Below are 17,271 nucleotides of genomic sequence, written 5' to 3'. Positions count from 1 at the left end.
TTTGACCCAGAAAACCATACAAAGTGCTAATTGTTTTTATGAGCATTCTATAGTGATTACTCCATGCCAGAGGTGATATAACTTGTCTCAGCACTCAGTTAACAAGTCCGTGCAGTTTTCTCTCCTGGAAATAGTGCCTCTCCCTATTTTCTTCTCTATTATATTATGCTAATGTTTACTTATTCTTCTGGTTCCAGATTTTACTGTCTTTTTTCATGTTTTTTCTGACCTTCACTTCTGGGTTAGTCTCTTCTGAGTTCTTGTAAAACCATGTGTTTCCATTATCAGAGTGCTCAGTTATCAGAACTGAACCATATTTCAGTTCCTTGAGTTACTATAGGACTGGAAGATCTGTAAGGAAGACACCACTTCCGCCTCATGCATTGCACTATCTGAGGCACTGTATTGCATGCCTGTTACATAATAGATGCTTGAAGAATATGGTTTGAATGAAGAATGACCAGTCTAGCATTGTTAGAAAGAAATAGGCTTTGGCTGACAAAACTGTTCCAATGGACATGTAACGCTGCTCTCAGATCATAATGACCTGTGAACCACATACACGTCTTTCAAGTGTCCATCACAAAATGAGCTCCCCAGAAGCTTATCCATTTCGGTGCTCTTCCCTGACACAGTTAATACTTTTGGTGAACTGATCACTTTTGCCTCAAACTCTGTCCAATAAATAGGGCAGACAGAGGCAGCACGTGGGATCTGCATTCCGGGAGTATGAAGACCTCCCCATGGCTGAGAATTTTTAAAATAAAGCATATTTGTACGTGGAGTTGCATTTTATAAAGTCCTGTTAAAACGTGTGGGGGCAGGAATCTGTGGTGATCATTCATGACCCTGCCCACACAGCAATTTTAAGTTACTTTCAAGGCAGTGGTTTTATTTTTATTTTTATTTTTTTCCATCAACAAACTGATAGTTTCCCAGGGTGCTGGCAGGTTGACTAATATATGTGTTATTGGTGGCTGCTTAGTTAGAAACCCCCCTGTTTCCCAGGATCATGTAAATTGTATTATTTTGACTCCCACTGATGAGGTGTGACTTCTGTTAACTTTTTTTTTTTTTTTTTTTGCCAAACTCCTTTCTTTTCTTTTTGTCAAGCTTTCAAAGCACTCACTTCTCAGTAGGACTCAAGATATTACTGAGGATGTTATTAGAGCATATGTATTTTTAGGTATAATACAATCCATAAATATCACGTATATTATAAGGAGAAACCGAGCCTCTCTTTTCCTTTTCTGTTAAAAAATGTATATGAAATATTTAAACGTAAGAGGGGATTTTTTGTTGGTGGTGTTATAACATAGCTCCCAAAACCTTCCTGGCACAATGCTCACCAACCATGCTCCTGGGATACTGCTGCAGATGGAGATGGTTCTTAATGCCTTGCTAGACATCATCACCCTGATATTACTGCATTTCCAAAAATCAAGTTTATCTTCAAAGGATGGATATAAATGATGCTGTAATTTTCATGGGCAATGAATCTGTTAAACAATTCCAAAATGATAATTGCCTAGACTGATTAATTCAGATTACAATTTTAATGCTCTTTTTAGAAAGTTAGCTTCTCAAGGAGAGAAACAATGTTTTCTGTATAGTTATATTCCTTTTAGTGCATAACAGTGTTTCATTTATAAAACAAGTATTCAATATATATTGAATTTAATTAAATATTCATTGCCTTGAGTTCTGTGAAGAAATTTATCCTTATTAGAAAACATTAAAACATAAGTACTTTTAATGATAGAACAGGTAGTTACATAGACATGGTAAAAGCCTTTTAGATATGAAAATATTCAGCAACAATATCTCAACAAAAATATTCTGTTAGTTACTTAGGGGTATTGATATGACTACAATATGCTTTTTGAATGCAGGTAGTTCATAATCAAGCATAGAGATATATGTGCAAACAAATTATAAGGGTGCTTTTTGATATGGTTTGGCTGTATCCCCACCAAAATCTCATCTTGAATTGTAGTTCCCATAATCTCCAAGTGTGTGGAAGGGACCTAGTGGGAGGTAATTGAATCATGGAAGCAGTTTCCCCCATGTTATTCTTGTGATAGTAAGTTCTCACGAGATCTGATGGTTGTATATGGAGCTTTCCCTCTCATTCAGCTCTCATTCTTCTCCTTCCTGCTGCCATGTGAAGCACGTGTTTGCTTCCCTTTCTGCCATGATTATAACTTTCCGAGGCCTCCCTAGTCATGTTGAATTATGAGTCAAACATCTTTCCTTTAGAAATTACCCAGTCTCGAGTATCTCTTTATTAGTAGCATGAGAACAGACTAATACAGTAAATTAGTACCAGAAGTGGTGTGCTGCTATAAGGATACCCAAAAATGTGGAAGTGACTTTGGAACTGGGTAACAAGGAGAGGGTGGAACCGCTTAGAGGACTCAGAAGAAGACAGAAAAATGTGGAAAAGTTTGGAATGTCCTAGAGACTTGGAGGGCTCAGAAGACAGGAAGTTGTAGGAAAGTTTGGAACTTCCTGGAGACTTGTTGAATGGTTTTGACCAAAATGCTGATAGTGATATGGACAATGAAGTACAGGCTGAGGTGGTCTCAGATGAAGATGAGGAATGTATTGGGAACTGGAGCAAAGGTGACTCTTGGTATGCTTTAGCAAAGAGACTGGTAGCATTTTCCCCTGCCCTGGAGACCTGTGGAACTTTCAACTTGAGAGAGGTGATTTGGGGTATCTGGTGGAAGAAATTTCTAAAAAAATTTCTAAATATTCAAGAGGAAGTAGAACATAAAAGTTTGAAAAAAATGTCAACCTGATGATGCAATAGAAAAAGAAAAACCCGTTTTCTGGGTAGAAATTCAAGCTGATTGCAGAAATTCACATAAGTCATGAGGAGCCAAATGTTAATCACCAAGACAATGGGGAAAATGTCTCCAGGGCATGTCAGAGACCATCACAGCAGCCCCTCCCATCACAGGCCCTGAGGAGGAAAAAATTGTTTCCTGGGCTGGGTCCAGGGCACCTCTGCTTTGTGCAGCCTTTAGACTGCATCCTAGTTGCTCTAGCTATGGCTAAAATTGGCAAAGGTATCGCTCAGGACATTGCTTCGGAGAGCGCAAGCCCCCAGCCTTGGCAACTTCCATGTGGTGTTGGTCCCACGGGTGCACAGAAGACAAGAATTGAGGTTTGGCAACCTCTGCCTAGATTTCAGAGGGTGTATGGAAAGGCCTGGATGTCCAGGCAGTAACTTGCTGCAGGGCTAGAGTTCTCATTGAGAACCTCTGCTAGGACAGTGCGGAAACGAAATGTGGGGTCAGAGGCCCCACACAAAGTTCCCACTGGGGCATTTCCTAGTAGAGCTCTGAGAAGAGGGTCACCATCCTCTAGACAGCAGAATGGTAGATCTTGCACCATACACCTGGACAGCTTGCACCATACACCTGGAGAAGCCACAGACACTCAACACCAGCTGTGAAAGCTGGATGGGGGGCTCTACCCTGATAAGTCACAGAGGTGGAGCTGCTCAAAGCTATGGGAACCCACCTCTTGCATCAGTGTGACCTGGGTGTGAGATATCGACTCAAAGGAGATCATTTTGAAACTTTAAGGTTTAATGACTGCCCTATTGAATTCCAGACTCCCGCGGGTTCTATAGCCCCTTTGTTTTGGACAAATTATCCCTTTTGGAATGGGTATATTTACACAATGGCTGTACCCCCATCGTATCTAGAAAGTAAAAACTTACTTTTGATTTTACAGAGTCGTAGGTGGAAGAGACCTGCCTGGTCTCAGATGAGACTTTGAACTTGGACTTTTGGGTTTATTCTGGAATCAGCTAAGACTTTGGGGGACTGTTGGGAAGGCATGATTGTGCTTTCAAATGTGAGGACATGAGATTTGGGAGGGTCCAGGGACAGAATGATATGGTTTGGCTGTGTGCCTGCATCCAAATCTCATTTTGAATTGCAGTTTCCATAATATATCCAAGTTTGGTGGGAGGGACCCAGTGGGAAGTAATTGAATCATGGGAGTGGTTTCCCCCATGCTATTCTCATGATAGTAAGTTCTTAGGAGATCTGATGGTTTTATAAGGGGCTCCACCCATCACTCAGCTCTCATTCTTCTTCCTGCTGCCATGTGAAGAAGGACCTGTTTGTTTTCTCTTCTGCCATGATTGTAGGGCCTCTGCTGCCATGGTGAACTGTGAGTCAATACAACCTCTTTCCTTTATAAATTACCCAATCTCAGGTAAGTCTTTATTAGCAGCATGAGAATGGACTAGTACACTCTTACTCTGAAGGCCTGGACATTTCTAAAATTTTTCAGCAGATGAGAAATGGCCACTATTGAGAATGTGCATAGGATTGTGGTCCAGATCCTATTTTAAGGAGGCTGTCCTAAAAGTCAAGAGTGATATAATTTGCTTGGGGTAGAACTATTGTCTTGCAGAGTGCCATATGACTGGAGAGAAAAAGAGTGCTTCTATTTGAAATAAGACCATTCTTCAGCAGGATACCTCACATTTATTATTAGCAATCAAGGGAAGGCCAAGAACTCTTCTTGCTCTGGAAAATATCTTCCCTATCCCATATTTCTGTCTCCTATGTACTCATAGCTTCTTCATCACTATCTTCCTTGGGATCTTCAGGACTAATCTCCTTATGACCTTTATCCCAAATCAGGTCAGTCACCCCAAGAAAACCACAATCAAACCTCATTACCCAAGACTCTAATCCCCAGTGGTTCTGAGTCACTTTCTAACCCTCTGTATTAGTCCATTTGGTTTACTATAACAAAATACCTTAGACTGGGTAATTTATAAATAATAGAAATTTATTACTCACAGTTCTGGAACCTGGGAAATCCGAGATCAAGATGCCAGCCAATTTGGTGTCTGAGGAGGACTGTTTCTTATGGATGACACCTTCTATGTGTCTTCACACATGGTGGAAGTCCAAAAAGTGGCCAAATAGAATCCCTGAAGCCCTTTTATAAAAGCACTAACAGCATTCATGAGGGTTGACTCTTATGACCTAATCACCAACTCAAGACCCCAGTGCAATACTATTGCATTGGGGATTAAGTTTCAACATGACTTTTGAAGGGACACAAACATTTAAAACACCACACCTTCCATATCTCCAAAACCTCCCTGGCACCTGAAACTCTCTTGGGGCTCTCTAAAACTAATCACCAGCAAATCTTTTACCTCGAATTGCCTTTCTTTTATCCTCTCACTCTAACAAAAACTTGGTTTTTCTCAGATGTTTCCCCAACATTCCTCACAATCACAGGCTGTTCTATCTCCCAAAACTTTCCTATTATATAGACCCTGGAAAGAGAATAGATGGCATCCATATTTCTTTTTGCTACTTTCATACCATTTTTCCTTTATCCTTCACAAAACCACTAGATGTCTCCAGACTATACCACTCATTATTCCATTTGTTGGGTCACTTCCTCTCATTTCTCAGAGATTTTAGCTTCTGGATCATCTTCACTTTCCAACACTAACCCTTTATTACTTCTTTAATAATTTCACACAGTAATGATCATCACAAAACCATGGTTTTTCAGTCTTTTGGAATCTTCTCTAATAATTTTATTCTGCCTTCCCTTACACACTATCACGGTCATACCCTACATCTTGTCATTACCAATAACAGTAGCTCCTTTTTAGGTGTAAGTTTATATACTGTCTAAGCACCACCAACTTATATCTCTGTGGCTTACTACCCTTTGTAAACTCCAACTACAGCAACACTTCATATTCATGAGGACTTTCCATCTTTCAATCCTATATTCTTGTTTCTCACTACTCTCAGGACTTCTTCACTACATCCTAGTTTTGACTTCATTATTGATTCCCTGGAACAGCTCAAATCAATTACTTTATTTCTCTGTGCATTAATTTTTCTCATATGTAAATTAACCAAATTGCTAAAAATAATGGTAATAATAATATGGTCAAATTTATTGGGTGTTTGCTATATGCTAATCAATATTTGAACCACTTTTTATTTATTAGTTCATTCAATCCTTACAATACATTTTTAAGTAGATGCTATTATTTCTCTTCTAGATGAGAAAAATGAGGCAGAGAGTGGGCAAACAGCTGTCTAATGTACGTAAGATATCCTCTCACTTATGAGCTAATGGCTTATAAATATCTGGACATCCTTGGGAAAAGTGTCATTTGAACTCAGTTTTTAAAATAATGTGGTTTATTGCTGTTATTTGTACCTTTCAGTAGCTACAAGGATGAAGGCAAAACTTGTCTTCTCCTCCAGACTTCGATTATTCAGATAATTTTATGTAATATGATGTATGAAATTCTAGGTAATAGGAAAGCTCTCCAATGGAATTATGGTGTTGCTTCATTTCCACTGTCATTACCTCACATTAGCCAAATCTGGGCTGTCATTATTTTGTATCGGTCATTATAATTTCTTCTTATCTAGTTTTTCTACCTTCAATTTTTCCTCACTTCTGTTTTCTAGTACATTTACTACATGTAACTAAAATGATGCTTCTATTAGTTAGAACCAAAGCAAGTTGCTGATATTTGGCTATTTTTGACTAGTAAAAAAAGAGACAAGTTCATGTGGTTAAACCTAGTATTAATGTAACATAGTTAAATTGTGTTATTCCCTGAATTGCAATCATTTTTATAGTTCTCTATTGTCTTTATGAAAATGTTTAAACTCCTCAGCATGACATAAAAGCACATGCTCTGTTAATGATAGACCCTGAACTTGAGTGCTTGACCAGGTTTCTGAAAGCTCGAACGCCTGCAGGGACCAAATGAATGGTGTAAATGTTTGACATGACTTCGAGTATGAGTGAGGAATGGTGCATACAGTGTGTGATGACTGTGAGGCATCATGTCCTCTTTGAAGGATCTATTCCAGTAAACTGTTTCCATAGTTTTGATCTTTCAGAAATTTAGAGTTTTGCTGTAATTTAATTTTTTTCCATAATACCAGCAAACATGTACATAACATATATATGGGCTATGCATTATTTTAAGCTCTTTTCAATGCGACAGCTAATTCAAAATTGTAGCAATCATTGTATAGTCAAAACATAATCTGTCTACGAATAAAATCTGGTCTGAAAGCTCCTGGTTATGGCTCCTTCCTTTAAACACTTCTGCCAACATATGGGATGACTCCCCATCTCAGACAAATCAGTCATTCACACATCTCCCAATTTTTGCTCCCGTGGTGTCCTCTGCATTGAATTTTTTTTCCTTCTTTCCCAACTCCCTTTCCCCATCTCAACTTCAATTGACAGCTTTCTCTTCATTTTTTTAAAACCTATTTTTTAAAAATTGAAACTTCCTGATTTTCATCATAGCTTTAAACAGTTATTTCCTTCTTTCTTTCATGACACTTTTTCAGCACACAGCTCAGGGCTTACATGTCATAGGCATTCAGAAATGTTTACTGAATAAGTGGGTGACTATTCTAAATAATTATATTTAAAGCCCGTTCATTTATTTAAAAAACATATTTGGCCACTTATTATGCCAGGCATTGCTTTAAGAGTCTAAAATCCTTTTATTAAATGTATAAATAATTCCTCATAAACTTTATAGGTCTATACTTTCCTAAAGCATCAGTTGTGACATTATTTAATCATTTGCTGAAACTCCTTACAATCTAAAGCCAGTTCCTTGGAAGTACAGCCTCTACTAATGCCCAATGAATGTTGGATTCCATGCCATCTTGAAATGGCAGTTAGGTAGCAAAATGCAATTTCTGAAAGCTGATTCTTTCCAGAAGTTCAACAAGCATTGTTTGACAGCTTCCACTAGCTGTATGGAAAAACAGAGAGAGAGGGAGTTGTAATCAAATTGCTTATCTAATGCTACATGACAATCTAGTGACAGGGTTTATTTAAGAATACACAGACTACTTTGTTACACACACACACACACACACACACACACACACACACACACGGAAATTTAGATAATAAGAGTGACATCGGCAAGATGGCAGAATAGGAATTCTCCAGCTTCACTTACTCCTCACCCCCTCCCCACTGGCCCCCAAATCAAACAAGCAACTATCCACAGGCAAGAATACTACTATGAATAGCCTAGAATTTGGGAATGAGACTCAGAAACTCCCTTGGGCTACAGAGCAAAAACCTATGATTGAACAATAAGAGAATGAGTTTCTTTGACCGTGTCACCACTACCTCAAGCCCGCACAGCTCTACAGAGGATTCCCCTGGACCCATGGTTTCTACAGTGGGAAAAGTGAGTTGGAAGCAGATATTCATCTTCTCCACCATTCTGGGAACCTTTACAGGAGGTTTACTCCATTCTTGTCCCATGGGAGACATTGGGAATCTGGCAGGGCCAGGCCACCTGGGTTCAGTTAGAAACAAAGAACAGGGGTGGGAGTCACATTGACCAAAACATAGATACTGGTGGTTAGTGTCTATTCCAGCCAACAGAGGTGCCACACCAGAGAAGCCAGCCACAGTATTATGTCACAGGAGACATGGTCCATGGGTTTTCTAGGGTTAAATCCCTATCCATCTTCTCCACACAGCCGTGGTGCTCTCACACAGGTCATGAGGCAACTGTAGGTCTGTGATTACCCATGGGTGGAGCATCTGGTCCTGCCCAATGCCCAATCTTAATGACGGAAAAATAACCCAACTAAGTTCTGGTGGTCACGTTAGGTCATCCCCAGATTGGAAAGCAATTGCTGGTCAACAATGACCCACAGAGTGAGCATCTGGCTCTGTCCAAATCTACTGAAGGAGAGGTAATCCAAGTAAGCACATATGCTGTTAAATCTTCCCAAAGCCAGAATGCAACTGCAGGTCAGTGATTACCCATGAAGAGAGCATCTGGCCCTGCTCAACCCAAGCTGAAGAGCAATGACTCCACAAAACCTTGGTGTTCTGCTTAAGCCCACCCTAGGTCAGAAGGCAAGCCCAAGTCTAAACATATCTGTGGAGAATGGCCTCTGGTCTTGGCCATCTTTTGTGGCTGAGCAGCAACCTCAGAGACCTCATCCAGCCTTGGAACCCATCACACAGCCTTGCCCAAGTATAGATTCAAAATAACAGTACCATTAAGCCAGGGAAAACAACCCGTAGCCCCGCCTGGTCAAAGACCATTGCAGAGTACAGCCAGCAGTCCCACCTGATGGTAGAGTACAGACAGTGGTCTCAGTGGACCATAGAGCAGCCAGCCATACCATTTGACTTGAGTATAGGAAGTGACCCAGCCCAACTAGCGAACCTGACACCAAGGACTGTATGTTTGGGATTGCTACCAGCTGGTCCATCCAGAATCCCAAGGTACACTATATTGTAAACGTCTATTACTAACAAATAACACCTGCAAAGGCAAAAAGAGGTGGCCATCCCCTCAAATGTAGGGGTATAAAAATAAAGACACAAGAATTATGAAAAATCATGGAAATATGACACTACCAAAATAAACTAATAAAGCTTATTAATCTGCCAAGAAGAAATGGAGATCTATAAAATTACTTACAAATAATTTACAATAAATATCTTAAAGAACTTCAGGGAACTATGAGAAAATATGGGTAGAAAATTAAATAAAACTTGGAAAATGATCATGAACAATAGTTTTACAAAGAAATAAAAACAATAATTGTAAGAAAAACAAATAGAAGTCATAGAGATAAATAATACAATAAGTTACATGAAAATTCAATAGAAAGCTTCAGCTACAAACCTAATCAAATAGAATAAAAAACCTATGAGTAGGAAGACAGGAGATTTTAAATTATACAATCAGAGAAGCAAAAAGAAAAAGGAGTAGGCCAGGTGAAGGGGATCACGGCTGTAATCCCAGCACTTTGGGAGGCAGAGGCAGGTGGATCGCTTGAACTTAGAAGTTGGAGATCAGCATGGGCAACATGAAGAAAAAGCTCATCTGAGACCGGGCTTTTTCTCACACCTGTAATCACACCTGTAATCCCAGCACTTTGGGAGGCCGAGGCTGGCAGATCACGAGGTCAGGAGATCAAGACCATCCTGGCTAACACGGTGAAACCCCGTGTCTACTAAAAACACAAAAAAATTAGTCGGGCCTGGTGGCGGGTGCCTGTAGTCCCAGCTACTAGGGAGGTTGAGGTAGGAGAATGGCGTGAACCGGGGAGGCAGAGCTTACAGTGAGCAGAGATTGTGCCACTGCACTCCAGCCTGGGTCTGGGTGACAGAGCAAGACTCTGTCTCAAAAAAAAAAAAAAAAAAAAAAAAAAAAAAGAGAAAAGAAAAAAAGAAAAAACCCATTTGAAAATAGAAAAATTAGCCATGTGTGGTGGAGCATACCTATAATCCCAGTTACTTGGGAGACTGAGGTGGGAGGACCACTTGAGTTTGGTACACGGAGGTTGCAGTGAGCTACGATTAGACCACTACACTCCAGCCTGAGCCACAGAGTGAGACTCTGTTTCAAAAAAAAAAAAGAAAAGAAAAGAAATAAAAAATGCCTACAGGAATTATGGGATACCATCACAAATTAACCTCCTCGTAATATGAATGAATGAAGGAAAAGAGAGAAGAAAAGGCCTAGAAAACATATTTTTAGAAATAATAGTTGAAAATTTCCCAAATTTGGGGAAAGATGACATCAAGAAACAGGGAGCTCAGAGATCACTGATCAAATTCAATATAAAGAGGAGTTCACCAGATATATCACAAATTATAAAAAATTAAAGACAATGAATACTTAAAGTAGCAAGGCATAAGAAACATATCACATTCAAAGCAGCCCTAATTTGCTTTTTGGGAGATTTCTCAGGAGAAACCCTACAGGCCAGGAGAGAGAGTGGGATCATATATTCAAAGTATTTACTCTGGTAAAGTTATTTACCAAGCAACACTGCCCTTCAGAAATGAGGGAGATATAAAACTTGCACAGACACACTAAACCTAAGGGAGTCCATGACCTCTAGGCCTGTTTCACAGGAATAGCTAAGGGTAGTTCTTCAAGCTGAAATGAAAGGCTGCTAATTAATATCAAATACATATAAAAGTAAACAAGTCAATAGTATAAGTAATACATAGTAACATGCAGAATTATCTAATACTCTTAAGAGTTGTGTATAAATAACTTTTATCCCTATTAGGAAAAATAAGAGACAAGATTTTTAAAAACAGCTATAGTTACAACACATTTTAAGAGATACAAATCACAAAAAGTAAAATTTGACACCAAAATCATACAAGATTGGGAGGAAGGGAGTGAACATGTAGAATTTTTTGTAGGTGATTCAAGTGAAGTTGTTGTCAGCTTAGGGTAGCCTGTTTTGAGGATATGTAAGCCTCATAGTTACCACAGAGAAAAAACCTATAGTCAGTGCACAAAATACAAAAAAAAAGGATTCAAAGCAAACCACTACAGGAAACTATCAAACCACAAAGAAAGAGAGTAAGAGAGGATGAAAGAAACAAAAGATGCAGAAAACAGTCAGAAAACAAATTACAAAATGATGATAGCAGGTCCTTACATATCAATAATTACTATGAATATAAATAGATTAAATTCTCTAACAAAAAGATGTAGAGTGGCTGAATGGATTAAAAGCAGTTTCTAATCATATGCTATTTACAAGAGATTCACTTTACTAATAAAGACACACATAAGAATGCGCATGAAGAAATGGAAAAAGATATTCCACATAATTTGAAACTGAAAGAGAAGAGAGGTAACTATATTTACACCACACAAAATAGACTGTCAAAAACTATAAAAAGAGATAAAGAAGGTCCTTATGTAATGATAAAGGGGTTAATCCACCAAGAAGACATAATAATTGTAAATATATGTGTACCCAATAGTGGAGCACATAAATATATATGACAAATAAAATCAACATGTTGAGATACATGCATTTTCATGTTCATTGCAACGTTGTTCACAATGACCAAGATATGAGAACGACATAAGTGTTCATCAGTGTATAAATTGATAAAGAAAATGTGACATACAGTTACATTTTTCACTTACCAACAGAGATACATCCTGAGAAATGTGGTGTTAGGCAATTTCATTGTTATGCAAACATCATAGAGTGTATTTATACCTAGAGATTATAGCCTACTACACAGCTAGGATGTGTGGTATAGTCTATATCTCCTTGGCTATAAACCTTTAGAGTATGTTACTATACTGAATACTTTGGCAATTGTAACAAAATGGTAAGTATTTGTATATCTAATCACATCTCACTGTAGAAAAGTTAGAGCACAAATACAGCAGTCTAATCTTATGGGGACACAATCTTATATGTGGTCTGTCATTGATGAAAACATCATTATGAAGTGCATGACTATATTTACACAATGGAATATTATTAGGCCTTAAAAAAAGAAGTCTTGTCATTTGCAACAAGATGGATGAAGCTGGAGGACATTATGCTAAGTGAAATAAGCTAGGCACAGAAAAACAAATACTACATGATCTCTTTATGTGTGGAATCAAATAAAGTTTAATTTATGAAGTACAGAGTAGAACAATGCTTGCCAGAGGCTGAGAGTGTAGGGAAGGAGAGAATTGGAAGTTGTTATTGATCAAAGCCTACAAAGTTTTGAAGAAACAAGAGAAATAGGTTTTGAGATCTAATGCACAGCAAGATGACTATAGTCAATAATAATGTATTACATATTTCAGATAACTAAGAGCAAATTTAAAATGTCTTACTATAAAAATGATAGGTAAATGAGGTGATAAACATGTTAACTAATTTGATTAAATCATTCTGCACTGTACACATATATCAAAGCAGTACATTGTACTCCATAAATGAATATAGTTAATATTTGTCAATCAAAAATATTAATAATAAAGTTATAAAAGAAAGATAATGAACATTAGGAAAGAAAAATGAGGCAAAGGGAAAATAATGTTTGAGGCATCACAGGAACTAGGAATGAGACTGCTAAAACAGACACACACACACACATTGAAACACATTTTAAAGTTGAGTAAATTATTGCCTAAAATCATATTTCCAAGTTGTCAGATTGCTACACCTCAAATGGGAACAAAGTCACTACTGCTATGTATTAGTTTATATTGCTACGTAACAAATTATCTCAGATTTAGCAGCTAAAAAACACATATTTATTATCTTAGAGTTTCCATAGGTCAGGATCCTGGACACAGTTCAGTTGGTGCTCAGGATCTTACACAGCTATAATAAATGTGCTGGCAGGGTTGCATTCTTGTCTGGAGGCCAAACAGGGGTAGAATTCATCTCCAAGCTAGTTCAGGTTGTTGGCAACATTAATTTTCTTACATCTGTATGACTGAGGGCCCCAGAATTTTGCTGGCTATTGGCTGGTAGTTGCATTAGGTCCTAGAGGTCATCTACAGTTCTTTGACACATGGCTGGTTACTTCATGAAGGCTATGAGGGCAGTTTCTCTTCCTAGAAAAAGCTCAGTCTTCCTTTTAATGGATTAGGTCTGATTAACTCAGTGTTATCCAGAATAATTTTCCCTTTGATTAAATGAAAATCAACTGATTTGGGACTTAATTACATCCACAAGACCCCATCACCTTTGCCATATTCTACTGGATAGAGACATGTCACAGGTTGTTGTGCTGAGTTGTGTCCTTCCCAAAATTCATGTTGAAGCTCTAACACCCAGTACCTCAGAATGTGACTGAATTTGGAGATAGTGCCTTTAGAGAGGTAAGTAAGCTTAAATGAGTTTATTATGGTAGGCCCTCATCCAATATGACTGGTCTCCTTATAAGAAGAGGAGAGATTAGGCACAGCCACATATAGAAGAACAACCCTGTGAAGACATGAGGAGAATATGGATATTAGTAACCCATAAAGAGAGGTCTCAAAAGGAATTAACCTTACCAACATTTTGATCTCAGACCTCAAGCCTTCAAGACTGTGAGAAAATTAATTTTTGTTTTTTAAATTGTCCATTCTGTGGTACTTTGGTACTGCAGCCCTGGCAAACTAATATGCAGGTATATTAATCTGTTCTTACGCTGTTAATAAAGACATACCTGGGACTGGGTAATTTATAAAGGAAAGAGGTTTAATTGACTTAAAATTCCACATGGCTGGGGAGACCTCACAATCATGGAGGAAAGTGAAGGGGTACCAAGACATGTCTTACATGGCAGCAGGCAAGAGAGAGCTTATGCTGGAGAACTCCCATTTGTAAAACAATCAGACCTCATGAGATTTATTCACTACCACGAGAACAATATGGGGGAAACCACCCCCATGATTCAATCTTCACCACCTGGCCCCACCCTGGACATGTGGGGGTTATTACAATTAAAGGCGAGATTTGGGTGGGGACAGAGCCAAATCCTATCAGCAGGTCCAGCCCAAACACAAAGCCTGAAGGGTTATATAGGGCATCAACAGCAGGGGGCAGGAATCATGTGAGCCGCCTAGGACCTGTTGCTATGAGGTACAACTCCAAATAGCTTAATATGGAGAAGAAGGGATGATGTAGACATTATCAATATTTGTCAATTTTAGGGTTTCCTTGATTTCTACTTGTCTACCACTTAAAAGCCAATGAAATATGAGCAAAAGTATGCAGCATCACTTCCAGGATGAACCATGTAATGCTGGTGCTTAATTCTCTAGCTCTTCTTTCCCTTGCCATGGAGTCCCTCAAACCTCTTTTTGCACTGGTAGCATCCTAAAGTGGTCAACTCCATCATCCCGGGGCCCTGAATGGTTATCATGAGCAAAGTCTTCCTTACCAAACCAAGCTAAATATGTGCCATGAGCAATAAATTAGCTTGTGTTATTTTAAGTGATTGACATTTTGGAGTTGTTTATTATAACACTATAATCTAGCTTAACATGATAGATGAATGAGATAAAGTCATATATCATTAATAAACTTGAGCAATTAAAATGACTAAACAGTGAAAACAAAGTACTTTTTATATTTGTACAAAATTGTGAAGGGAAGTGGCTGCTTCTGTAACACCCAATACATTGCTATCAGAAGTTTGTATAACAACTGAGATTGGTGAAATAATAATCTGGAGTTCAGATGAGAGTAAGACACACCTTCCAAAATACTTCCTCTGATAAACAGTTTATATAAACGAACAAATCCTCTGAGTCATCAGTTCCTATGATAGCATTGCATTTAGCATTCTAATGTTGTGGGAGAATAGAACTACATACGACAGTCAGAAAATTCACTAGAGCTTTGAAATGAATAATCCTCAAGGTGAATTAAAATTCTGTACCATATTGCTTCAAACTTTGATTTTTATTTCACTTCTTTGTTTCACTCTCAAGTCTCTTGAATCTTTCTTTTTTCATTTTTCTACAGTGTTTTTTGTCTAAATAGAACACTGAGAAAATAATTGTTTAATTTTTTTCCTGGTTTGAGATCAAGAAAAATGAAGTTGAGGAGGACTTACAAGGGTGTGCCTTTTGAATAACCATAAAAAGGAGTTGCAGTAGGCACAGCTGAAGCAATGAGAAAGAATTGAAGGAGTGAGATGGAAAAAGCCTTTGTAATGAGATTAATTTTTAATTCCTAACTACCATCCACGAAAGAAAGCAGACAGACCAGTTCTATGGAGTCATCTTTGCCTTTCTGTGCAGTGTGGTCTTCAGATAAATGTGTTCAGGTGGCAATACTTTAGCTTAAATAAAAGGGAGGGTGTCTGTCCGGTCTAATGGAAGGGAAGTCTTGCAATTTATTCCATTTTGGCAAGTGACATAATAATATGTCAAATTCTGTAGCCTATCCCCTTTGTGAGAAGCGGTTCGCTTTCTCATTCCAGTCCATCACACCCACTGAAGAGTACCCTGGAAGTGTTAATGCCACCTGGAAAAGATCAATCTATTTTGGTTAGGAGGCTACGAGCAAGAAATGTGGGGAAGCATGGAGAAGAAAGAATATAGATTACACAGCCTGTTTCTCTGCTAATACTTCTCTTCTTTCTCTCTTTCTCTCTCTCTCTCTATATATATATAATACATATGTGTGTGTACATATATATATATATATATATATATATAAAATCAATTAGAGAATCAAGCCAGTAAATATTCTTGTTACTATGGAGACCAAAGTGGAGCCTGTAGAAAATAAAAATTTTGATTTTTGAATGTTTACATTTTGCTACGATTCTTGAATTTTTAAAAATTTCTTAAATACTTTAATTAGAAACATTTAACACCTACTGTGAAATGGGTTTGATTAAGTCTAGACAAGCACAGAATTTTTAATGTGTGTCTCTTTGTTACCCCACAGATGTACAGATGTGTCTACTTTACCACTTTGAAAAGAAAGAAGTTCTGAAAGTACATATTCCACTTCCTGAACACTGAAAAGAAGTACAGTATTTTACCCCATTTGAGCATATTTATATTCTTAAAGTTTGAGTAAACAAATGAGAAGTTTAAGGGAAACCAAATAGAAAGCTAAGGGGAAAAATGGCAATAAATTACTTCTGTGTGTGATAACTCTGCATATTTGAAGGTTTGTATGTGCACATGTGGACTACTTTACTCCTAGTAGAAGAGAAACGTAAAATGGAAATTGTCATTTTACATCTTAAAAATAACCTGGAAATTGAAAACAAGTTTTTAAATTGCTTGCTTAAGTATAGGATGATTGATTAATTTTATCTTCAGTAATTTTCAAGCATTCTTTTAGATAAACTGCTTTTTAAACTTTGAACTATAAACCATTATCGTTAGGAAGTCAGATGAAGCACAATTCATGAATGATATTCTTTCTATTATTTATAATAGAATATCTATAGATATTCTTTCTATTATTTTCAGGATTAATGTCATATGCATGAAAAGGAATAATAGGATTTTGGTAGTATTAATACTAAGGTTTCTAAGAATGTTCAAATATGGCTGTCAATGTTAATGTCAAGGACAGAATCCTTCTGCATTTTCCCCACTCCTATTTGCAATTCATTTCAATTAGTCCTTTTGATTTTTAACATTTAATTTTGTTCACATGTATCTGCATTTCACCTCTATTCCTGTCCTTTTCTATCATCTCATCCCTCCCCCACTGCACTTGCCCCCAAACAGTCTCCATGCCTTTATCATTACCCACCTATAATCCATTTCTCATATTTTGATAGAGTACTACTTACAAGACATAAATTCAATTGGATCAGTTTTACACTTAGAATATTTCAAGGGGTCATCCTTAGCACAAAGAGCAAGATGCATAATAAGGCTTAAGAGTTCCTGCAGGATCTGGTTCTTGCTCCTCCTCCCCAACTCTTGTATCTTGCTTT

General features: G+C 37.8%; 1 long non-coding RNA gene across 3 annotated transcripts in view; it reads left to right on the top strand.

Annotated features, from left to right (window-relative positions):
* Positions 1-16,461, top strand: part of LOC105498357 (uncharacterized) — a 49,255-nt gene extending 32,794 nt beyond the window's left edge. For all 3 annotated transcript variants that reach the window (XR_011619941.1, XR_011619940.1, XR_011619942.1), the window contains 2 exons: positions 6,071-6,112; positions 16,260-16,461. This is a non-coding gene — a long non-coding RNA (uncharacterized lncRNA). The remainder of the gene's footprint in view (positions 1-6,070; positions 6,113-16,259) is intronic.
* The last annotated feature ends 810 nt before the right edge of the window (positions 16,462-17,271 follow it).

The sequence above is a fragment of the Macaca nemestrina genome, chromosome 1 (assembly GCF_043159975.1).
Source record: "Macaca nemestrina isolate mMacNem1 chromosome 1, mMacNem.hap1, whole genome shotgun sequence".
Lineage (NCBI taxonomy): Eukaryota > Metazoa > Chordata > Mammalia > Primates > Cercopithecidae > Macaca > Macaca nemestrina.
This window is presented reverse-complemented; position numbering and strand designations above follow the sequence as displayed.